The sequence below is a fragment of the Streptopelia decaocto genome, assembly GCF_964273445.1.
Source record: "Streptopelia decaocto genome assembly, chromosome: 1".
Classification (NCBI taxonomy): Eukaryota; Metazoa; Chordata; class Aves; order Columbiformes; family Columbidae; genus Streptopelia; species Streptopelia decaocto.
The window spans coordinates 151078667-151104844 of record NC_138663.1 but is presented as its reverse complement, the minus strand read 5'-3'; the positions used below and the strand labels follow the sequence as shown (position 1 = coordinate 151104844).

Below are 26178 nucleotides of genomic sequence, written 5' to 3'. Positions count from 1 at the left end.
ATCCATTCTTTCCTATGGCTACTTCCTGAATTATGGAAAAGCTATAGCCAAGTAAAATTAAACATTTGCCTAACCTGCATTCCACATGTAGAGGTCAGCAGAAGTGCAAGCATTGATGAACATTGAGATAGAGCTGTAAATATTTTGGGTGCAGTTTATTTAAAAACAGTAAGAAGCAGCCAGATAATGTTCAGCTATAAGATTTCTTCCACTTTTATTAGTAACAAGCAAGCAGACACAAATAGGCTTCAACATCTTTGCTTGCTAGTTAGAATTAAATACAAAACCGATCAGAATAAGCTCATCCATCCAGTAAAAGCTAATACTAAAGGCCTCATTGTTTGTAAAAAAAAAAAAAAAAAAGTCTGAAATCAATAAACATGGGTTATTATAAAAAAGGGCTGAGTATCAATTTCAGAGCTCTTACAAAAGATATTCTGCAATAAGAGGCTCAGGGCACCCAAGGTGCAGGATGAAGGACACAATGAAGGCCATTCCTCCTGTCACTCACAGAAGGGCTGGTTCACAACAGGCAAAAGCCACAGAGCTCACTCTCGGTGGGACCTGCCACACGTTTGTCCTCTCCCTTGTGCAGCCCTAGCCCTACTCTTGTGCTGCCACTGGCACACATCAAACCCATCCTGGGATTAAACTATGTGAGGACTAAATACAGTGACTTTTCTTCCTCGTTTTTTTTTTTTACTGGCCCATTTTAGCTAATCAAACTACCTTCATGCAAACTACCTTCAAAAAAGTAGGAGCAAGATGATGCAAGCAGGACCACAGCTTGAACTGTCTAGGAACAGTCTGATGTGAGAAGTTTCAGACTGGCAGAGGCCTCACAAGAACCTTAATTATCAAAGGCACCATTTTATCAGGCACTGAGATAAATTTGTAAATTGATAGATTTATGAACTACTGCATGTTATTGTGCCAGAAAAAGATGGAGATTCCCCAGAGTTTACCTTTAAAATGAAATGTAACTTATCATATTCCTTTCTCCAATAGTGTAACTTCCACTCACTGGCAAAGATACTTCCATTTTTATTGGTATTAGTGAAAGGAGGTTCAAAGTATCTCTGAAGTTATGCTGGTCTACATTTTTCAATAAATTTGATAGTTACTTTCCATTTTCTATACCTGTATGACTCTGTTTAATAACATCATTCCATATTGGTTTGTAAGATATTGTGTTCTCCTTTTTTTCAGAATAGACTGACCAGCTTCATGTCATTAGGTATATTAGCGGAATTCACAATAGCAGTTAATTGTAATGTGACTGCTAGCTTAGCTAGGCTTCTTATTTGTCAAAAATGACCATATATCATGGCACCACCAACGTGGCTTTATGCCGTAAGCTGCAAATTTCAGGGAACTCAGATGTTGAAAAGGAACTTCCCAATGCTCTTTCTTAGGGCTTTCCCAGCCTGTGAACAACTCTGGAAGACGTGTCATCCAGAATACATGTAGCAGTGTACAGTTTGTAAGTTTGCTAAAGAAATTTAAAATAATCCTGCATCCTTAAGTATACATCCTTGCAATCTGCAGTATGTTCCCAACACTAACATACAAGCATAAATCTAAGCAAGTTATCCTGAGGAAATGGAAAATTACCTCAAGTCATGTACGAAAGAAATATGAACACTCACACAGTCCTAACTCACAAGCATTTTGCTAGAATTAAAGTTGTTTGCAAACTATAAATTAGTCTGTTTCAGAACATTCTGAGTTGATTCAGGAATGAAAAAATGTTCAGCTTAACAATTTCGCTACAACAAGAAATGCAAATATTGACAATTTTGAGTAACAAGTGTCCTCAAAAAAAACAGGAATAAAAGTGATAAATGTAAGCAAAACCACCCAAAGTCACATCACGAGACCGCCTTTCAATGCCAGCACATCTGCAAAAGTCGTATTAAAACTCAAAGTTCAGAACATGTCATTCTCATGGCAACATCCTTAATGCTCCAGATGTATTCCCAAATTGCTCCCGAGAACAGACCACACTTTTAACCACACATCTAAATAACACTTTGGAAAATCTCATATATACACTGCATGAAAAGTTAAAGAAAACTGAAATCACCAAAATCACCACATCGACTTATTAGAAGTAGCTCATTAACCAAAAGGGGATCAATGCTGCCGACACACAGCCTTCAACTTGTGACTACCACCTTATAGATGTGCTACAAGTATTCATGACTACCAGGGGTCCTTTCATTTTTGGCACTCTGCTTTATATAGGAGCTATGTAAGTTTATGAAAAATTTCTATGTTGGTGGTTTTTTACTTAAAAAGTCTTATCCCCTTGGCTGTCTCATACATCAGAAATCTGCAAACTAAAGATCAAAAATAGTAGATAAATTTCAAAGAATCCAAGGGGTATTTGTTAAACAACATTATTTTTAAGTCAAATTCGCACTTGTTTTGGTCCCACCTCAAATTTCTTGCACAGGGATAATGGTAACTCCATTTGGATTTGCTCATGGATCATTTTTCTAGCCGACGTAATTCAGATGTTGAAACATTTAAAAAAAAGTCAGATATTAAATAATTCAAGCTTTTAGGGTAGATGCAGTCTGCTTGATTTACTATTAGCGTATTTTAACCAGACATAATGTAAGCAGAAGTTTTACAAGGGTATTAGCCCCCTAATTTCACTGGTCCTCACTTTAAAGAAGATCTTTATTTATACTACTGTCTTACAATATTTATTGCTCCCTGTCTCTAACAGTTTATTTGAACTTCAAGTAAAATAATTTTAGTTTGTCAGTACCCTATTAAGATAAGGGTCAAACATTTAATCAAAGACATATATAGTGCTAGAAAGAAACAAGCTACTTTGTTTAAAAGGATTCTAACAATTAAACTACGCAACTTTCAGTAGTTCTCAGAGTCATCAAAAACAGAAGAGTTTACATGCCCATCATCACACAGGAACAAAAATGGAAGCGCAGGAAACGTGTGGAGCAAATGAGCTCTCACCTACAGAAAAACAGCCAGGTAAGCTTGGCCTGTTTCCCCAGAAGTCCACACCCTAAAACTACCCTGACAGACTCTTGTATTTAACCCTTCCTTTACATCTTCATAAACCATGACATCTTGAGCATCAGCTGAGGCTGGCCCTACTCAGAGCACCCAGAGTGGAGAAAGGAAAGCAGGAAAAGGCACTGAGATGTGGGATTAGGGGTTCTGATTGACAAATATAGGGCCATGAAGAACAGCAGCAGATTGTCCCAGGAGGGAAGAGGAGGAGAAGATATTCAGATTCCAGAACCTGCAGGCATCTCCACAGGAGCACAACTAAGGTCATACATTGCAATTCTATTCTGTCTGGCTTTCCTTTCAACTCCAGCTAAAAAGGAGGGGAGATTCATGCTAGACATGAGGAAGATATTTTTCAGAATGCGGGTGGTGAAACACTGGCCCAGGTTGCCCAGAGAGGTGGTAGATGCCCCATTCTTACAGACATTCCAGGCCAGGCTGGATGGGGCTCTGAGCAACCTGATCTAGTTGCAGATGTCTCTGCTCATTGCAGGGGGTTGGACTAGGTGACCTTTGGAGGTCCCTTCTAACCCAAACTATTCTACGATTCCATGATTCAACAGAATTCAGAAACCAAGCATCTGTAGTCACAAACATGATTGTTCCACAGAATGTCCCAGAAGGAACATACCCACAGTGATTTACAAAGCGTACACATCAGGAGAATGGCCATGAGGATGGATACTGTTTGCCAAAAGAGAAAATGCACCCAGACTGAAAGCAGAGATGGTTGGTTTCTTTCTTTGATATGCACCCATAGTATCTGACTGCTTAACACAATTTCTTCAAAAAAGAGGAAAAAGTGATGCCAAATAGGCCATGTGAGTCAAAAGGCCTTCAAGAGATACTAAATATCCAACAAGTTTTGAGCAACTGAATGAGAATATTGCTGGAGAGGGCAACACTTAAAGAAGTTCAAAAAACAAAAGTAATGAGAAACACTACTGGAAAAGAGAAAAACACCTGTAAAGCTTAGCTTAGGAACAGCATTAACATTAGTATTATTTCCTCTGTACAAATAAAAATAAGCTTCATAATTTTCAAAATTGCAGACCCCTACGCAGATCCAAACCATCACAGCAGATTCTTTCAAAAGACTGGAGGATGCACAACATCACCTAACACTAGGATCAGAAACTCCAGGGATTTTTTTAAATCTTGCTACTCATTTAGATTTGGCTATACAAGTATAAATTTGGGCACCCACCTATTTAGTAAATATCATTAGATTTTGTCTAATTTCAAAGTCAGCGAGCTTTAAGAATTGAAGAGGCACTCCAACTGGCCAAAATAAAACAAGACCACAATGAATTCTCTGACAACTGGTGTAGGATCCTGTCTTCATCACTATTTATTCCTAAGGTATATGCATCTGACATAGTAGTTTTATGTCTCACATGAAAAATTTAAATTCTCTCTTAAAACCAGCACGTTATGAAGTCATCTCATGTCTCCATACCTGGTAGATTTTCTGAAAAGATCCAAAATATCACAACCAAAGTTAAGAGTTGCTTTGGTAAAGACAGTTATTTTAATGGCAAAAAAAACCCAACAAACACTTTTTAGCTCAGAAGTGGGCCATCACAGAATGTATTGAAATAATCTTCTTGAAATGTCCACATATCAAAAATATGAATGCTTTTACACTACTCAAATTAAGGCCTGATGCAACAGTAGCTTGTATCACTTTTTAGATCATGGAATCACCAGTTCATCCCTTGGAAACTCTATACAAAAATAGCATCTGTGGGAAGATGGAAACATTAGGCAAGATTCTGCTATACTCATTAGGACAGAAGCCTTCTTCCTTTGCTCTAATTTTTCACATCCTTCCTTCCTTTTAGATGGCTATGTGTCACCATTTTGTAGAGGAGAAAGCATCTGAATTTTATCTTTGCAAAACCTCAGAAGAATTATTTCCAGAATTTTGAAATCATTGTGGAGGAGTAATGGAACATTAAAAATTATAGGTATTGCAATATTTCATTACTGTCCAGAAAAATGTGTATTTCTTTAACAAAATACAAAACACAAATTAAAACCACTTTGTTTTCTCTTAACAATGGTGACTAATTTCAAATGCCGCATGAAAGCATCCATTCTAATGTACAAGTCAGAAGGAACCTTGACTTAAGTATTTTTTTTTCCCCTCATCCTATGCTTCTGGCCTTTTCCATTTTGAGTGCTACTTCTAATATTTGTACAACCTGTCCTGAAACATCTTAAATACTTGAAACACAAGCAAACCTTCAAAAAGGCTCTAACAAACAAGTGTAAAGGCACAGAAAGCTTTTGGTTATTTCTGACCAGAAGATACCACTGACAGGGAAGAGCCCGAGTACAAACCAAATTGGCCTCCAAATGCTCAAGTTGCACTTTCCTGAAGAACCCTTAGGTTGGCTTACTTTATATGTCTACAGTGCTGGACAGACATACACCTGGGACAACAGACACACTGCCAGCTCACATCCTAACCTGGCTCTCGACAATTTGTCGTGTGCCCTGACTACGCACATCCTGTATGGGTACTTTCACATCAGAAATAAGTCCACAGAGACTTGATTTTATTTTGTAGCTTACTTGTACAGTAATACAACAGATTTGTTACACCTTGTAACAGCATGCAGCATCCTGAGCATTTGCTACTTCACACTATTTACCTGTGTGCCACAAGATTTGGACTTGGATGACCATGAACTGACAAGAGCTGGTCTAAGAATGCAAATGCAAGGCTGGTAACCTGGATAACGTGCAGGGAATTCCTGTGCCTACTACTTAGTTTGGATGACCATTCTTAAAGCCAATTAACTTGCAGTATGAGCTATAATGTATAAATACATCTCATGGATGTGATTTATGAAGCAGTGGATCAGTTGCGCAATCATAAGATTTCAGACAGCAGAGTTGCTGTATCATAAACCTCAGTTTCAAAAACTGCCTTTCAAAAAAAGAAGTGGAGGAAAGTCTGTGTGTGGAAATTATTTCTGAAGAAAAGAGTTTCACCTCCCTCTTCCAGAAAAATGACTAGAAACATCTGAGACGATTGACACAAGTGACAATTACGCTGAACAAAAATACATACAATTTATGCAGCATGCTTCTGGAAAGGGAATCCCTATTTCCTGCAGCAGGCAGAGCTGCAGGAAAACCTTTTTAGTGCATCGATTTTTTGTTTGTTTGTTTGTATTTCTCCTTACAGGAACAGAGACTTTGTTTAAATCTAGCTCTGGAACAGACTGTATCATCTTTTGCTGTGCAGACTCACCTGAAAGAACAAACTGTGACCATGAGACCTCACTCCTAAACATCTGAAACACACATTATGTGCAATTGTTTCCTCTTAACAACAGTTCATCTCTCTCTGATATGATCTGTACTTTACTTTGTCCCTGCCTATGTTAACACTACGTGCACTAGTGACAAGGTATGACAATCCTGACTTCTTCATACACGGGTGACACTCAAATGGAAGCCACAATCGTATCTGCATCGAGTGATGCAGATCAATTCAATGCAGGGTCTCACTGAGATTAGGACATGGGTTAGATCCAGCCTGAGGATGCTTAACTCTGAATATAAAGGTGGTGCTCGAGAGGTGGGGGAAGTTAGCTGGAAGAGACTGTGCAAGTAGTATCATCTCTATAACCCTTTAGTGTATGAAAACTAGAGTGATAGAGTGGGAAAATGTACGCTTTACAGATTACACCAGTTTTCTGGAGACTAATAAAACTTTCAGGGACAAAAGGATTCCCATAGTTTAAAAACAGCAACAATAAAAGGACAAAAAAAAAGATTTTCAGTTGTCTCAGTACAGCTCAAATTCTCACTGAAGCTTTTCCTGTAGTTAGAGCATTTATAATCTTTCTCATATCTTAGAGGGGAATGACCACAATCCCTTTTTCCTCAGTTAAATCATTAGTAGGGTCTTGCACAACACAAAAATGTCTCAAGACCTCTACCCTGGTGTCAGCTTAGATTCACACCAATGAACATACCAAGTTTTAGGAATAGGGAAACAGGTTTCATGGGGAAACAGGGAGAAAGTAATCATTTAGTCTTGTGCCTTTGCTCATTTTGGTTACTGCATATATGATCCACTTCATCCCTCCCTGATTGTGTGCCTGATTTTCAACAAACTCCTGAATGGTTTGAGATTCACTCCAAGAGGGAAGGAAGAGCAGAAGGAGCCACTGAGACTGTCCCCCACAGTTCCTTCCCCAGGTGGGCTTTTGCAGGAGCAACATTTCAAACCACCTTCTCAGGCAAAAAAATATTTCAGTTTTCAAGATTAGCCACCTTCAAAATGCAAGATTTAGTAAATTGATTTCAAATGTCTATCAAGTAGAACAAAGGTACCCTTTGACAGGGATATGATGAGGTATAACAAGCAGAGTAAGAATAAGAACAGCAGCTTCACACATACTTAAGGAGAGTCATATGTAGCTCTAATGAAGGATTATCAGATTCAATTTTGAATGTTATCTGTTTATCCTGAATTAATGGTGACAGTAGGTTAGCCATTTGGGCATCAAATATCTTATTTCATTTATAATAACTCCTAGAAGTGCATATCCCCTTATAATATAGCTATAAAAATAAAATAAGTTTACAGGCACTAGCTTAAGAATTATTGAAAAATACTTTCGGAATTTAGAAAAGTTATACTTATTGTATTAGAGATGTGGATTATAGAAATGGATTATTACTGAAATTGATTTTCTACAAAGTCTTTGCCTTTAGCTAGGAAAAATAACATTTGAGAGGTATGTATTGAACAATTGCTTTTCAGTGACTACACTCAATACTGTAATATTTGTCATCCTATTTCACTTCAAAATAGAAGCCTACTCTACTTCATTTTGTATTTTCACTTTCAAGCAAAACCAGCTGACTTCCCATGTACTTTCAGTTTTCAAAAATTATTCCCTGGCAATGATTTAATCTCTCCTCCAAACCAAAAGAGATTAGATTACAATTACAAAGCACCGAAAACAGGAAATGTTGTAAACTCGGACACAGTATTAACTATGCTGGTTCAAATGACGCTGTGACATTTTCTTAAATGTGGTCAGTCACTACTTGTCTACATGGCTTTTTGACCCTTGATTTCTAGGAGAGCTGCATGACAAACAGCTTCTTTAACAGTGAAGTCATCACCAGGCCATATGGATTAAGTAGGGATATTTATGATACTTCTAAACCACGACACCTTTGTATTTCATTCCTGATGGAATTACAGTAACAAATCCAGAAATAAAATAGAATAATAATTCTTTACTCTCTCCATTGACAATGCTGGACTTCAGTTGGCCAGCTGCATATTCATGCCAGTGGAGGCAAAAAATTTTATTTATTGTGTGGATCTTCATAATACATATATTTAATTTCAAATAATTCCCCCAAAGACAGAAATCAGATAAGCTCCCACTACCAGCATTCATTAGACAAGTGGGCAATTTGACTGCACTGTGGCCAATTTACTGAAATAGTACTCAGAGCACAGCACTCTCCATAAAGTTCCTTTTACATAGAGTCACAGAATAGCTTGGGTTGGAAGGGACCTTCAAAGGTCACCTGGTCTAACCACCTGCAATGAGCAGGGACATCAGCAACTAGATCAGGTTGCTCAGAGCCCTGTCAGGCCTGGCCTGGAATGTCTCCAAGGATGGGGCATCTACCACCTCTCCTGGCAATCTGGGCCAGTGTTTCACCACCCTCGTTGTAAAAAATTTCTTCCTCATCTCTAGCATGAATCTCTCCTCTTCTAGTTTAAAACCATTAGCCCTTGTCCTATCACAACATGCCCTTCTAAAAAGTCTGTCCCCATCATGGTTTACTGAGAGAAAATATTTCTAAGAAATATTTCTTTAGAACAGTAGCTTCAGCGGCAAGTTTGGGAGGAGCTACTTCACCAGCTGGGATGAGCTTTGTTCTCAGACTATCATCACATATCCAGGCTTTAACCAGACAATTAATTAAAAAAAATGTAAATATACATACATTGCAAGTACTAATATAAGTCAATGACATGCAAATCAGCATGGGAAAAAATAAATAAGCCCTTTAACCGTGATTAACTGGATCAGCAGATGAAAATAAGCACCCTTCCTGGTGTAGTACACATTGGGCAGCATGGCAAAGGAGGAGCCTTGGGATGAGCAGGACAGGAGATGCAATCACAGGCAGCTTCAGAACTGGGCGGGACTGACGGAGAAGAGTAGCAGCAACCAAAACCCTGGGGAGGCTCTCCCATACTGGGAGCCTGAGAGGACGGAAATTGCACAAAGTCGGAGGGAAATAGATTTGCTTCTATGAAAAAAGGGCCAGATAAGAGGACGGACTGGAGAGGCCACCAGGACAAAGGCAATAGCCCATGGTGACTATAGGAAGGTGAAGATGTTGTCATGAGCTGTAACCCAGGGCATATGGAGCAAGGGTGGCCTCAGCAAGGGAACTGGGAGAATCCCCTGCTGTTGAGGCAGCAGAGGTTTGGGACCAGATATGGAGAACTGGAAAATATGAAGGAGTTTGACTCCTAGGGCAAGAGTGGTGAGCATGAGGTGTCAGGAGGGAGAACAGAGGAGCCCTCAAGATGGGCCAGAGATGAGCAGAAAATTGAGACTGGGTCAAGACTGTGGACTAAAAGGAGAGGGGATACCACAGGGAGATCCTCCTCTCTGTCCCTGGCCCTTGTAGTCTGGGTGTATGAACAGAAACATAGGGCTGCTGCCCAACCCTACCCTCACTTCATTTTTTTTGCTTTGCTGTCCAAAATCCTTCTCAGTTTAGCCTACTTCCATGAATCAGCATCTCTGTAAATCATATGGATAGAGTGAATACAGGCTAAGTTTTCATCTTTTTTTTTTTGGCTTCCAAATAATAAGGAAAACCACTAAAAAAAATGAAATAATTGTTTGCACTTTTCTACTGAACTGTGTTTGCCTGCCATTTGGAATATCAAAGAGCTGGTTTTTTACTATTATAATTACACACACAAAGTCTAAGCTCTAAAAAGAAATAAGTAATCTCAAATTACAAAGACATGTCGCTGTAACAATACAGTCTTCCTTTTCCCACTAGGGGAAGCATTATCTTTCTAACAAATACACTGCTCACAAAAACTCCCTGAGATACTAAAAGCACAGCTCATGTAATTTAATGTAAGCTGCAGATACGTGCAAGGTCATACGCTAAGTAAATTAAGAGAACAATATATTGGCTCTGTCTTCTTGCTTAGCTGCCTCAATATGTATGTTTTGTGTAAAATGTAAGTGGTGCTGAGAAGCTGCTCTATGTGGGAGGGTACGCCAGAGGGGTAAGGAAAGGGCCCTTCAAAAGACACTGGACTTTTCTTCGACATTGACTGACATATTGGCAGGAGACATCCCTTGCCCTGAAAAATGTTAAAACTCCTCTCTGCTTCTAAACAGGTCCTCACTCAGTTCAGCCACATTCACTGAAGTTTTTCCAAACTTCCTCATAACTCCCATGTGAATTCAGTCTCAACGATGACTAAGAATTCACAGCTATATGAAGGACCTGGGAGAATGGCAAATTTAGCTACAAAGAAAGAGCAGCATCGGATGGAGGTAAGGCCTTTCTGTGAAGCACTTTTAAAAAACTTCCTGCTTCTCTGATGAAAGAAAATCTCTGCTAACGTTTCTTCCTTAATTAAAAATCTATTTTTTCTTGCGCTTCTCTTTGCTGAGATTTGAAAAAAAATGTAAACCAAAGGTCAGGAGGAACAGGCAGCTGCACTCTCCATCTGGTGCACAACCCTAAAAGAAGAGATAAAGATTTTCTAAACCTTTTGTATGTTTAATTTTCACTCAGTTTGAGGTGCACTCAAGCTATTTTGCTTACAATAATCTCTCATAGACTCTTTCTTTTAAATAAAAAAATGAATTTTTGAAAAGGACTTCCCTCTTTCATGCTACAAAGGGGGAGATGGGGAGCAAAGAAACATTCATATAACATGTGAATAGGTTTGATTAGTTTTCTGAGTGTTCACTGATGCACACTGAAACTGAGTTTAATTGCCAGTGTTTGAGACAACTACAGGACATCATATATTGCCTAGCAGTCCTTCAGTTCCTCTGAAGCAAAATTAATTTCTCTGAGGGCACCTTGTAGCTCAGTGTCTACATGCTGAATTTCTGCTGGTGTATATTAGCAGTTAAGCACCATGTTTCCTCTTTCAGTTAAAAAAAAACAACCAAACACTAGAAAACAGTATCTGAAAATAGAACCCAAGAAGCTACTAAGTCTGCTGTCTTGAGGACACCTGTTCCTCATAGTGCTTGTCTGGTCTTTCTTAAAACTTACCGATTTAATGACCAATCTGATGCCTTCTAGCAATGTAATGATTCTTTTCCTACCTGTAGAACAGAGAGACTTTACCCTTATCCACGTCTCAGGAATTTTTTGTGTAGCTCAAGACCTGTGCATTCTCTCTTTCCTCTCATTTCAGAGGAACAATGCCCATCCATTTTTCCAGATAGGACACACAGGCCTCCCATGGAGGACTGTGTGCTACTGCCTCCCTCCATCTTTTGACCAGAAATTTGTACATGATGTTTGCATGACAAAGTAGATGAGACATGTTAAAATCATTCCTGAATTCACTGTGATCTGCTGCGTTGCCACTCACCTTTTGTTACTGTGTTTCAGAACTAGTGAACTGATTTAAAATACAGCTGATGCCATCATGAGCTGTGTGGTGTTTATTTACATGGGTGCTTTCAGTCTATTTAGTTGGCCAGTGATCTTTCTGGGAAACTTGAGAAAAACTGGTTAGTCCATATTAGTTCACAGGTATTCCTTCCCCACTTTTTAAAGAAAAGCAAACCAAAGCAGGTATTACAGCTGGTCTGTCAAGACTCCTACCTTATACCCCTTCTCAAAGGCAATTGTTAAGGACTGTAATATTGCAAGAGGTTACTTGCCAAAGGTGAAGCTGAGTCTATCTCAGTCAATCTCAGACACTGCTGCCACTAGGAATCATCCTGCTCCTTGCCAAAAATTCCAAAAAACCCCACTACTTTAAAAGAATAATTATCTTTTTTTCCCCAGGTTAGTGAGCTGAACTGGCTTAGAGTAGGACAAGCAATGATGGCACCAAGAGAAGTTATGAGTGTGCACTGCAAGGAGTAAGAAGTGAGAGCTGATCAGATGAGGTGTAACATAAAACTACACCCTGGTAGTTCTTATGGACTGGAAGGCTTAAGTCCATGAGGCAACGCTGTAGGTCCACCAACACTTTATATCAGCACAGCCACCAAAAGCAGACCCCTCACTGATCCCCCTCCTACTAGCACCACAAGCATGCAGTGGACTGGGTTGGTGAAAGGCATTTTCCAAAAAGTAACAGAGCAAAGGATTTTTAAAACATCAGCGTTTTTGAACCAAATCAATCCCTGCCCTGCTTTACCACGTAACTGGATGAATTCCCATGGCAGCACAAGAAGGGGCAGAGTTCAGGAGTGGGAGTAAGCTCCTGGGAGTGGGCAGGGGCAGGAGAGAGAGACTGCTTCGTCTGATGGCTCTGCAGCTCAAAAAAACTAGACTGTGAGTGCTGCCATGAGTCTGAGTCATGAGGGTCAAACGATCTTAAAATATCCATCTAATTTAAGTAGGTTCTAGCCTCCTCCTTCCCCAAGATACCTCAGATTCCTGGTGATGCATGTGTTAACCATCTGAATATAAAAGCCTCACTTACCATCTCCAGTTATAAAGGCCCAACTCCTTTGGTTTTCTCTTACTGTTTGCAAGCACATGGAGTATTCTCTCTTTATCATGCCCCCTGTTCACTTTTTCTCAGTCTGACCTTTCCGATTATGCCCCTACATGCCCATGGTACTTATTTATAACGGTTCCCAGTAATTTGGCCTCACTGTCATTTTCTGTGTAATGTGCTCCAGCTCACTCAGTCTCCTCGGTGAAACTCTCAATTAGTTTCCTGTTATGCTTTCTGTTTTTACCATTGCGGGTATATAGTTTATGCTGCTTAAAGGTACAACACTAATTGTCTAGTCTTGCTGCCAACAGGATCCTACCAAAGCATCACTGAGTCTATTGAAGAGAATCTATTTAATCTTTATTCTTTTAATTATTTTCTACTACTTCCCCTTTACGAAATTATGAAAACTGTAACTCACAGTCATCACCAACCATAATTCACAATTCATCACCATTTTCATAATCTCTAAAAGCTCCTCTCAACAAGTGAAAATCAGATCTAAAGGACCAATACCCCTAAAATACTTCCTAGGTGTTTATTCCATTTTCAGATTAAAACGTTACTATGAATTTCCCATTTTCCTGTGACAAATGCTTTATCTTTATGTTAGGGCTCACTTTTGTAGGATGTATGTTAATAAACAAGATATTAAGTAACAAAAATTGTAAGACAAGAACACAGGGTAGGAAAATATGCACGCACAAAACACGCCATTATGAAACTTCACTAAAATTGTGGTATGAATGAAAGAGGATTTTATTGTCTGCCCATTCTGATTTCTCTGCCGCCCCCACAAATATCCCTGGACAGCAGACACATTATCCCTCTTATTCTAAGGACGTGTATCTAATCCATTACAAGGCATGCTAAGTTCCACAGCACAAGCTGTAGTAAGCTGTTAGGTTAGCACCAAGCCAAACATTAACTCTCAAAGAAAAAGAATCCAAGATGCTTGGGGGGAAAGCGGGTGGGTGAGAAATGTTTGCTGCATTACACAGTGCACTGGGTAATAACACTACTTGAAGCATGTGAGGGAAAGAACCTGGGAGATGTACCTTGTCCTAGATGTTCTACCTGTCCTTCAAGACTAGGTGTGGAGTTTTGATTTTTCCCTTACCATCTTTCATCCAAATGAATAGGGCACCACTCGCAATATATGCATAATCCATATTAACCACTAATTAATAATGTAAATAACTCAATTCAAAACATGTAAGCAGACATGTTTGCTCCAGACTCAGTTTTCCAACCAAAAAAAGCCCCATTCCTTTGATGCAAGACCAGAGAATCCTGGTTAGTCAAGGAGGCTGTATGATCTCAAAGCTTATTTAGCTTGTAAATTCTCAGGCAGTCATCATTTGTTCCATAGTAAAGACCCACTTAGTGAAGGGAAAAAAAAAAAAGGACCCAATGGGAACTTACTTGCCTGTTTTTGGTTATTGGGAAGACTTTCATTGATATTCCTGGCTTGGTATATTTTTTCCACTGTACACAAAGATGACAAAGGTCACGCAATACAGCATTTAAAATTTCTCACAGAAAATAAATGAACCATGACTCATACATGGGTACAGCACGTTCTTTACTTTTTCCCTAAAGTAAGAGATAGTACCAAGTTTTTGTCTGCAGCTGCACAAATGGAATATGAAGGATATATATTCCTAAACATATGTTTCTAAAATTCACAGTGGAACAACTGTGCCGAAGTCTTCAACACTGAGCATACACAATGCAGTCTGGAAGAACATCAGTAATCTTCAACAGTAAACATCTACTGACGCACATCTCCAGTGTTGCAATATAGGAGATTAAGACAAAAGCCATCTTCAATTAACAGATTGGTGATGGCATCTGACCATTAGTCTTCCAAGTATTAGTAACATTTGGTCAGCATGACAGGGTTGCAAATATTAGGACTCCCATGTTATGTCTTCACTTTCCGCTTATCCTCCTGTCTAGGTAGATCTCTGATAATCACAAACTTTTAAAAAAGCCTTTAGAAACAAGAAGTGGGCCCTGGGGAGAAGTAGAAGAATGGGTGTGGAGTTTGGCCAGGACAGCAGCTGATGAGGGGGCAGGGGAGCTGGTGAGGAGGAGGAGAAGGGCGAGCTCTCAGGTGGGAAAGTTTCGGGACAGGAAGGTTTGAGTGACATCTCTGTGTTACAGAGATGTGCAGAAGGTCTGTTTCTGGGTGTGCAAAGGCAGGAAAGATCATGGAGGGGTTGAACCTGGAGCAGAAGGGCTAAAAACTGTGTTATGGGACCCCTGCCATTGCAGTCACCTTCCCCTCCCTCCTCTGTGTCCCCGTTGTCACCGTCCTCACTGCAGCAACAGGGTCCTCTCTAAAGGAACAAGGGGACACAACAGATACTTACATCTGTCACCTGCTGTGCTTTGTTTGATGCCAGGAATACAGCAGCCCTCTGAACAGAAACAGGTTTATCCTGGGCAAATAGGAGCCCCATGCCTCCCACTTGCCTTAAGCTAAAGCAACATAGTGGGGAGAGAGCACAACACCCAGCACCAAGGGCATCCAGACTCCCATAAGCTCCATCACCAAGGCCATCAGCCACTTGGGCACGGCTGCTTCCTCTCTAATCTCTGTTTCAAGTGTTTTAAGATAAAATTTTTCACATGTGAAGTTCTCTGCTGTTAAGTCCATTAGCCTTAAACTTCAGGGACAATCATGGTCCACCCGATTTTGATGCTCCTGCCTCATTGAACATACTCAGATGCATTCATTTCATTTATTGCAGCCTATATTAAGTTCAGTAACTAATATACTACCTTATTAACCAAAGGAAAAAAAGCAAACAAGGCAATGAAATATCCTACATCTACAATCTTAGGTGGCTTTCATTTGCTGAAGCAATTTTGTGCTTCATAAATCAAGTTGTACATTTAACTAGTTCAGGTTAATATGTATCAGGGAGCACAGCAGAGGCAGGGGGTGTGCATTTTGGCCAACCTAATAATCAACTCCTCAGCCTCAACTATTCAATCTCCTGCCTTTCAACCCACGCTGAGGGTCATCCTACTGTCATCAGGCTGGCAGAGAGTTACAGTATTATGAAAGAGCCAAAACAACGCAAGCTCATTTCTGTTATGTCATGTAAAGTTTTGTTTAGTACAGATATGAATTAAATTGGCAGGTTAATTTAATAGCACAGAACACAAGAGTGAAACGCACAACGGCTTGCATTCCATTTCTGTGCGACACAGAGCTGCCCCTATTAACTTCAAATTATCTCCTTTTATGGACTCCAAGCTTTTTGTATTTTTCACAACTGTAACGGGATGACGGGTTAAATACTCGGAAGAACGCAAGAATGTTTTTTTTTGTGTGTGTGCAGCCAACACAGAGAGGGGAATCGCTGAACTCACTGCTTCTACAGAACAGGAAAATGTATTTTGGGTGCATCTGATTCATGCCGCTTCCCACCATCACCCTTTGCAGACAGTTTGATTCCCCTGCCATGGAAGGAACAGGAAGCTCTGTCAATGTTGTTGGCTCCAATTTTTCACCTGGTCATTCTAACACAGGGGTACTTAGTTAAAAGTAAAGAACCTTCCCCAAATTCATATGCCTGTGGTTTGAAACAGGTTGGTGAGAATTTTATTCCTTACAAGTATATTCCCCCTTCCACTTTCCCATAAGCCAAAACCAGACTGAAAATCTGCACAGAAGCCCTTCAACAGATTTCCAAAATCAAAATATCAGTGGCCATTGGACAAAAACAGGCATGTTAGTTCAAGTCTGTAGGACAGACAGGACAAACACCTCCTTCTGCATCCTTACCAGCGAAGAGCAGAAGCAGTGCTCAGTCCAACTTGCGTAGCATAAACAGCAGCCATGCTGGATGATGTTCTTTCCATCTATCACTTTCATTGCTGAGAAGGATACTGGGAAGAGAAATGCCTCTCCCTCCCTTGTTTCTACATTTGATAAAATCAAAGGCAGGGAGAGACCAGAGAATTCATTCCCTTCTCAACACCAAAGCCCAGCGCCGGGAGCACAAATACAGAAAGCTCCTTAAAGCCCAAGAGTGCATCCACAAAACAGTCAGAGGAAAGCCTATACAAAGGCATCTTCTTTTCTCTCCTCATCTGCTGGAGCCATCTCTCACCTACAAAAGCAGCTCTGCAGGCACTATTGCAGCCTGCAAGTTTTAACTTTCTCTGCAATTCTTTGATCTAAATACAAAGAGGGGCTCCAACTACAGAGGTGAGGAGGTTCAGTGAAACAAAGAAATCATTTGCATTTAACTTGGACCATTCAGAGCTCAGGCCTCTCAAATAGTTTTAGAAGCAGCTGCTCTTCAAAAGACATTGCTTCTGTAAGATCCCTTTCAGGCCCAAATGATGTGTTTCTCAGTGAAATTAAGCCTGTGCAAGATTCAGATTCTGACCTAAATTTGTAAAAATTTTAACTGAGTGATGATCCATTTAAATACTGAAACTCTTTTATAACTTTCCTGAAAAAGCAAATGCACTGCACTTCAGTACTGAGGTGCCATACTCTGCCCTTGGGATACACTGCACCCCATACTATAAGACTTGGGTTTCCAAGTAACAGTTTATAGGAGGGTGATTAATGCTTCCTCTGCGTAATACTTTTTCTTGACTTTTCCCCCAAACTATGCAGGTCCAGCAGAGAGGAGGTGATGGAGGAGAAAGGGTTGGCAAGTTTTGTCGTCCTTGTTGGTGCATCTAAACCAGTGCCTGAAAATGGAAGTTGATGTTTCAACACCACTTTGACCAACTTTGTATATGCGGTAAATGACCAGACACCACATCTGCATTTCTTCTTGTGGCACACATTACTCAAGCAAAACTAAACAGGCCTGTCCACAGCCCTGGGAGGGGCAGGGACTTCCAGCAGTGCTCATCCCTGTACATCCCCCCTGGGACATGTGGGACCACGTAGGGCAGCGCTCATGACTGCCGAGTAAAACTTTGGTCACTCCTCAGAGGCACATCCCATTGCTGGAAAGCTGGACAAACCAGCTGGCAAAGGTCCACAGCCTGCTCCATCTGATCAGCTCTGCACTTCAAAAAGGCTGGTTCGCAGCCAGGAATGAACTTCTACATACTACAGAGCATCACAATAAATCTCTTCATTTTTTTCTTCCACTGTATGGCATTTTTTTAAATTTTGCCTTCTCTAACATATAAAATCCATTTATAGCACATTTACTTTATTTAAAAAATCAAAGCCACACAAAACTATTGCACATAACAGTCCCTTGAGGAAAAGCTGAAAGAATTAACATGTTACAAACATCATAATAAGAGGAAGACAGAGTTTAAAATTATGTACTGCAGAAACCACAATCTAGGCATCTATTTCCTATTAGCTACAATCAGAACTGTTCTACTCTGAAAACTAGACATACCTGCTAACAAATCCATGTACTAACTCATGTGGCAGGCACCCCAGACTTCGGAAGAAATAAAACCTGGCCCTCAGCACACACGTACACACACAGGCATCCCTACTGTTATGAAATTATGAATGGAAATTAGAAGCAAAGGAGCTAAAGGTAGAGCTAATAACACAAACGTACATTAGCAGTTTAAGTATAAGGATGTAAACTTATCTAGGGTGAGAACAAGATTGGCATTATATTGGCATTACTTCATTTTAGTACTGTTGCTTAATCTGTATATCTAATTCTCCACATAAAGCTTGACTTTGTGCTAAATAAGAAATGCCTTTACACTCCACCAGCTGGGTCTGTCCATTCTGCAAAAAGCGAACATCCATTTATTTCATCTAAAGGTCAAAAGTGAAATGCCTTTGGGAGATCCCATGCAACCTTAAAATAAAAGTCGCATTCCTAAACTCCGAACTATCTAGAATGCAACACAATGTCATTATTATTCCTTTGAAAATGTAAAACAATTACTCACTTATGTTAAAGGCAAAACTCTTTAAAAGAGAAGGTCCTAAAAAACAATGAAATACCAACAGTGAGAATTTAAAATCTTGCTGTTCAAAAACCATATTTTTTTTCCTTGCAATTTTATGCATTAGGGAAGTCATGACACCCATAAATGTTTAAAAGAAATGTGATGTAGCTCTAATATTTGTTCACTTTGAATTAAAAGAAAATAGTTCTTATTCAAACACCAACAGCAGCCAAAGCAGCCACCCCCATCATTCCTCACACTTTTTAGTCATTCTTACTTAACTGTATGTTTATGCCATAATACCTGCCTGCAATTATTCATCAATATTTACTGATCCCATTTAGCAAAATCAGAACACAGATCCAGATGGCAGCTTTTGGCTGCCAGGTTTCTTCTGGTTCCTTCCTCATTTCTTAGTCTCAGCCTTAAGTCCAATGTTCAAGATCTAAACTAAAGCTCACTGAAACCATGGGGAGCTTTCTAGTCTTTATAAGCTTTGAACTTGTTGCATGTACAAGACATAAACCACCTGCTATAATATTACACTCAACACTCTTAATTTTCCCCTTTTACTGTATTTCTGCTCAGCCTATTAGTAGATTGAAAACTATGTATTTCTTTTTGTCCTAAGGGCTATATAAAATTACAACACACTGCTTATCCAACTTCACAGTGTCAAATTACTTTATTCGGGAAAGGCATATAACAATCTTTTTGGGCAAATAAGACTTTTTGTTGTTTTAATTAATTACTACTTTAAACAGATAATTAGAAAAATTTTACTATATGCTCTGCCTGTTTAATACATCTACAATGTGCACCAGCTTTACAATTAGTTTTGAGGTGCTCACTGCGATCAGTGATACTCTCCAAGGAGAAACATGCTTAGGAGAACTTCAAGTTTTACACATTTAATAGTAACATACAAATTTTTATTACCACAGATAATTCAAAACAGGTTGCAAAAACCTGCATCTGTCTACATAAAGCCTAAAAATAACTGTGTTGCAGCTTTACTATTGCTCATAGATTTTATCATTCTCCAGTTGTTTCAACAAAGCTTTTAGCCAGTTTTAAAAGCTTCATATTTGTGAGATGGAAAGCAGGTTCACAAGGAAGTCCTGCAGCATCCGACCTTTCCATTTTCTCACGGTGATTTTAAGCATTGGAGGGGACAGCAATAAACACAACACAGAATTCTGCCAAAGCAAAAAAACACTGAACATTTTCCAGGGAAAGAGAAAGACAATTGTTCCCTCAACTCTTCCATGTTTTCAGACATACGAGTTATATCTGGCAATAGCTCAACAGAAAGACAGGAACACCAAAAGGGGAGCACAGACTAAGCATTGATGCTGTAATGGGTACATCAGACAGATAAAGAAGCTTCTAAACTTGGAACTGCCTGCTCATCAGCAGTTAAAAGGCAAAATATTCAAGTACATACAATGCTAACATCAAAACCTGTGGTTTGCTGCATATGCTTTTCTTCCTTATTACAGGCAAAGCTAGTAGCCCTGGCAATACATGTAAGTCAACTGCCTTCATGTGAAGAGGGAAGGGTAAGACTAAAATAACAGTCAAACACACAGGGACTGACTGGACTATCAGGGCAAAGGAGTGAGGAGAAAAAGGATGATGGGTAAGGTAAATAGAGAATGTAAAAGGAAACAATATAGTTAGAGGAAAGACACTTGGCTGAGAAAATAAGAAGAATAAAGCAAAGAGTGCAGTCTCTTTACTGGAGCAAAACAATAGTCTGGATGAGACATGGAAAAATTAATTTCCATTTCACCACAGCTTTAAGTAAGTAATTATGAAGTCTTTGAGAAAGGATTTTAAATACCACACCTTCCTCCCACACCAAGAAAGTGATGGGATAACTGAGAGCAGCAGGGAACTTGCACCTCTCATCACAATCTCTGTGCTGGAGCTAAACTTAACAACCTTCCTTTTTTTTTTTTCCTATTCACCAAGTTCTTACAATTATTTTTGAAGGCTGTAGATATACAACGTTCTCCTTCCGCACTAAGGCGAGTTAGGAAATGCAAAATTAAGGTGCTCTGTGAGAGCTCTGTACAAGCCCTGCCCTGAGGAGAGGGTTCCTTTCTTCCCAATCAGCTCTCTTGCCTTCCTTGCACAGGCTGAATTCACTGAATTACTATTGCTCTGAAGCAACCCAAGTCCTCCACATAAGCCTGGCCTGGCCAGGCTGGCATCACCATCTCTCCCTTGTAGCTTTGCTGCCTAACAAAGGAAAATGCTTTTGTTTTCTGAAGATAACCATGAACTGTGGGAGAGCACAGCCATCCTTGTCAGTGCCAAACCCACCCACGTCAATTTAAAGAGAACATGGAATCTCAGCATTAGGCTCTGCTATCACAGGGCAGGTTGCTTTCGTGATTGTTCCTTGGTTGCTGCAGGTACCAGAGGATGGATGGAGATCTGAAGCAGACAACTACAAAGACATTTCCTGGTTAAGGCAGTTGAGTGCTGCCCTGGCAAATGGGATCCAGTCCCTGCATCTACCATGAAATCCCTTGAAAATGCTGCACAAATCCTTTTCACAGGCAGTCACTAATTACACATCCTCCGTTTTCTACATGTTTGGTGTTGGATCTTTTTTCAGACCAAAGATCTCAAAGACCTGGCTTCAGCTAAAGTTACTGTGTTAAAAGCCAATGCTACTGAATGCTAAATATGAAGTACCTCTGACATTACCTTCTCTATGCTTCCTCTCCCAAATAGTTAGCAAATAGCTCCGAAACCTCTAGAAAGGTTCAAGCACCACTCTGGCTCACACAAGAAGAATGGGATGAAGAGCTGAGTGAAGAGCTCCTTCCATGTGGGAGGTAAGCCTCTAAAAAATCTGCATGCTTTTTTGAAGCATTCAGGTATTATTGTGATAAAAGCCAGGGGAAGCTCATAGGAAGCTGAAGACAGTTATTCTGCCTCAAAACATGACTTCATTATGAGATCTTAAATAAGAAACAAGCCCAAAAAGTGAAAAATAAGGCAAAAAAATCCCTGCTCACTCAGTGAGCACAGTCTGTTCTGTGTTCTGAGTAAGGTGGGATCCTGTGAAATCCATCAAGCAATTAAAGGCTAGAATGATGAGAAAGGGGCCCATATTTAGGTGGCATGGAGCTTGACTTTGAAAACAGAATATTCTTTAAGCATTTTCTCAGTATGAAATGTATTAGCATTATGTCAGCATATGGACAGCGGTAAGAGGGAAGTGCACTTGGCTATACATCATGCAAACACATTTAACGGCCACCGCCGCTCCAAATGCAAACACACAAGAGAGGGAGCAAGGCTGTGATTAAGGGAAGGCAACTAACAGCTGGCTGCGACCAGAGGGTCAGCCCCACTCATCCTCCACCCCTCCTCCTAGGTCAGTCCAGCTCTGATGTGAAACCACACCTTGAAGCTGCGGTTAGCACAGCTCCTGCAGCACAGCCCAAATCCCCGCTGCTGTTAACAGCTGTGGTCTGGCCCCGCTCCTGCTCCCTCTCCCGTGCTAACGCCGACCATCACACAGCCAGATGTACCAGGAGCCAATGCTGGGAATCAGCGGGGCTGAAATGGGCTCTGGCCTACAGCAAAACAAACACACGAGGAAAAGGAGTGGAAATGCCACTTTTGGCTGCCCTGTGGGATGTAGCCACTTTAGCATCAGCCAGAAAGTCAGTCCCTATCCTGCCCAGCCCTGTTAAGTTAATCATAAAGCATTTACAATAGAGACCAAGTCTCTTGACTCCCAGTATCTTGCCAGTGTGGTCAACCATAGAATCATAGAATAGTTTGGATTGGAAGGGACCCTCAAAGGTCATCTAGTCCAACCCCCTGCAATGAGCAGCGACATCTGCAACTAGATCAGGTTGCTCAGAGCCCCGTCCAGCCTGGCCTGGAATGTCTCCAGGGATGGGGCATCTACCACCTCTCTGGTCAACCTGGGCCAGCGTTTCACCACCCCCAGTGCAAAAAATTTTTGCCTCACGTCTGACACGAATCTCCCCTCTATTAGTTTAAAATAATCTAAACCAATCTATTCCCCTAATCCTACTATGACAGCTGAATGCAGGTTTGCTCAGAAGGCTGTCTTTTCTTACTACTCTTTTAGAAAAAGCAGCAAATCTATTTCCCCACCAATCAATATCGACTTCACTGCTACCTGGGGCAAGGAGCTGGAAGCGGTCGAGAGCTCTCTTACTCTGAACTCAACAAAGAAAATTGCCTACAAGCAAAAAAATAATGCTTGGAAAGGTAAGATTACATCCACCTGTTACTCTAAAGCCATGTTTAAATTTTGGTATTTCTTCTGAATATCTCAAATACATTGCACTTTCAAGGGAAAAAGAGAGCAAAGGAAACTGACAGGATGCTTGATTTGTATTTTCATCTCCATTTCTGTATTTCAGCCACTGAATACAGAAAAATTTACTTTTGTAATGATGCTACAGTTATTTAGTACCTGTAGGTATATTCAAGAAGGGTAAAATATTTAGGTGCCCCCCAGAAACTACAAGTAATGAGGAGCATAAAGAACATTAGCTATTTGCTATACTTCCTAAAACAGATGGATGTAGCTTTTCTAAACAAAAACCAGGTAGAGGTGCCTAAATTTTTTCAGATAAGGCGTAGTTTCATGCCTTTTATTCTGGAACTCTACATTTATCTCACACATACTTCAACTGGTGGAGTGTACATCAAGTATCCCTGAGAGACAAAGTACTACAGTATACAGTATACAGATGTGCCTATTTTGGAAGCGGGTGGATCACTTTTCCCTACGAGGTCAGGGTTTTCAGACAAAAAGAATAGCTCTACTGTTTGCTATCCAGCTGAGAACAGCCTGCATTCCCTATCTTCTTCAATGCTGTGAAATTAATTGTAAATAATTGAATCACTCTACTCCTATTTTCATTTAGAAGTGAGGGAAGAGGAGAGCAGGTAGCATACTCTCACATTATGACTTTTTATAGCTATTTATAACAATTCAAAGCCTATCATTTGTTGGTAAGCCTTTCCTTCATTAATTTGCTTCATTTCCCCTTCTTTCACTGGAAAGAAACTTCACATTAAAGATACTGAAAAAAAATTTAAGTTTCCATTTCCAAAAGAAAAATATTTTTCTGTTTTGGGGTCCTAAGCAGAAACAATTTAGAAACTGTTCTTATCTTTAATTACAGTATATTCAAGAGCAAATTTTCTAAATTGTTTCTGCTTAGGACCCTAAAACAGATGTTTGTGGTTTGTTTTTTTTTTTCCTACAAGTATTCAGATACCCAGTGTATAGGGGGAAAATAAAAGTAACCAGACAGAAAAGCTTTAAACCCTCCAAGATGATCACAAAGAAATAGACAAAATAAGAGATTCGGATGGAAATCCCCAGCTAATCTGGTGCACCATCCTATACCCTTTGACAAAATTGCCCTCAATCATCCGCCTTTTTCCCATTCTGATACTTAGCCTCTTTCTTTAAAGTTTTTGTCTCTGTGGTTACTGCAGACACACCTAAAGATGAGAACAGCAAAGGCCAATACAGGAAAAAGCTAGACAACCCAGAATTACATGGTCAGTGATGAGTTCAACTGCACTGCCAACTTCTGGGACACATGCACTCCTTTTATTCCTGAAGCTGGTGATACTGAAAAAAATAACACTCAAACTCAGCCAAATGAGATTTTATTTTACACTTTCAGACTTTGTATAATCCCTGTCACGGAATATCACAAAACTGACTTACATCCCGCTTTGAAGATCAGTAAATTTTGTTATCCTTACTTCACCTTTGGGAAAGGGAGATAGAGGGAAGCTAAAAATACTTCCCAGGGCTGCCAAAGCAGCTTGTGGCAAAAGAGGGAATGCATTTCTGCTCCTGCACACACAGCCAGCCACAGTCACCTGCAACACCTTCCTCAGTCCACCAGGTCAAGGACAAACTGATCTTAGCCGAGAAGAGCAACCAGAGGAGGAGATGATCAGCTTTATGGAGCTCAAGAGCCACAGTATTTGCTTGGGAAGGGTATCCCAGCAGCCAGACGGAGCTGCTCAGGGACAACAGTTCCTTGGAGACACCAAATGAAGAAGGGGAAAGTACCAAGAAAGCCTGCATGAGCTCTTCACAGCCTGCAAGGGCCTTAGCAGGACTCCCCAGTGCTGCAGCAAACTTGCAGTAGCTACTCCAGCGCCCAGCTGGGGAAAAGCTCCTTAGAAATCTGCAGGATCCATCACTTCAGGCTGCAGAACCTGAACTGCTTTGCAATCCTGCTTGTAGCTGAGGCAGCAGGTGGATGTGCAAGGGGAGGGGAACCACTGGAGATGCAACAGGATCGCATTGGATTCTTCAGAGAAAAAAAATGACAGCACTCAAGGGATTTGTGGCATGGCAGTGTGTGTCCAGAGACAACATTGCAGGTTTATTTCTGCAACAGACACTCTTCCTTTGGACAGGACGCAGCGTCCACAGCACCATGTCTAAAAAGGTTTGATGAGAGTGCCACAGAATAAAGCAAATGGGAAAAATAAAACCTTAGACTGCAGTGTGTGAGTTCATAATCTAAACTAAAAGAAGAGAAAAATACTATTTTATTTTTACCACCGAGTCAGAATCTTGGCTATGCTGGGTTTATTGGCAAGGGAAAAGAAAGTTGCTGGAACCTGTTATTCTCTCTTGATTAACCATCTAGATCCATGGTCCTGACTAAGATGTGAGAAGTTCCCACAGGTTTTAAAGGTGTTGGGCAGGGGGAGAAATGTCCCACATTTCCTGAGGAAAAATAAAAGGGAATGAGAGGAAGGAAAAAACCTATCTGCAACAGATACTTGCTTACCAAAATGAGGTTTTACCTTCTACATCATGAATGATGCATCTCAGAGCAGTGAGCAGTGCTAAATATGTTGTCATGAAATGAAGTATAAAATATTTTTGAATATTACATGTAATATTGAGGGGGTTCTATTGACAGATTCTTCTGTTAGTAGGCACCAATGACATAGGCCTAGAATAGAGAAAATGTTGCAAGAAATAAAACATCAGTATTGTTAACTTGTAAAGAAAAATGAAGATTTCAGAAACAAGTATGTGCGCAGGTACCTCATTCAACAACAAAAACAAAGGAGATGCTTCTGGTGAAAAAATCTGAGTCAAGAAACATCATAAGCCAATGTCCAGACACAATAGTGTACTTTGCACAGGATGGAGAATAGTACACAGTGCACCTTGCAGTGCACAGGAATTGTGTTTGGCTGATACTGCAGTTTCTAAAATGAAGTTGTTTATTCAAACTATTTATAATTTTAGAAAGTATTCTGATAAACAGAAGCACAGCACTAACATTTTTGTCATTAGGCTAGCAATTATTTTACTTGCTATTCTGAGACAAAAACACATAATGTAAATTTCTTTTGATTTTTTCTGCAAAATTTTCCTTTCCAGCATTTCTCAATAGGGCCTGGAAAAAAAGAGACAA

The 26178-nt window shown here is 40.1% G+C and overlaps 1 protein-coding gene across 1 annotated transcript in view; it reads right to left on the bottom strand.

The window, feature by feature from the left end:
* Positions 1 to 26178, bottom strand: part of COL4A1 (collagen type IV alpha 1 chain) — a 129165-nt gene that overhangs the window by 88693 nt on the left and 14294 nt on the right. The gene's annotated exons all lie outside the window — the stretch shown is intronic.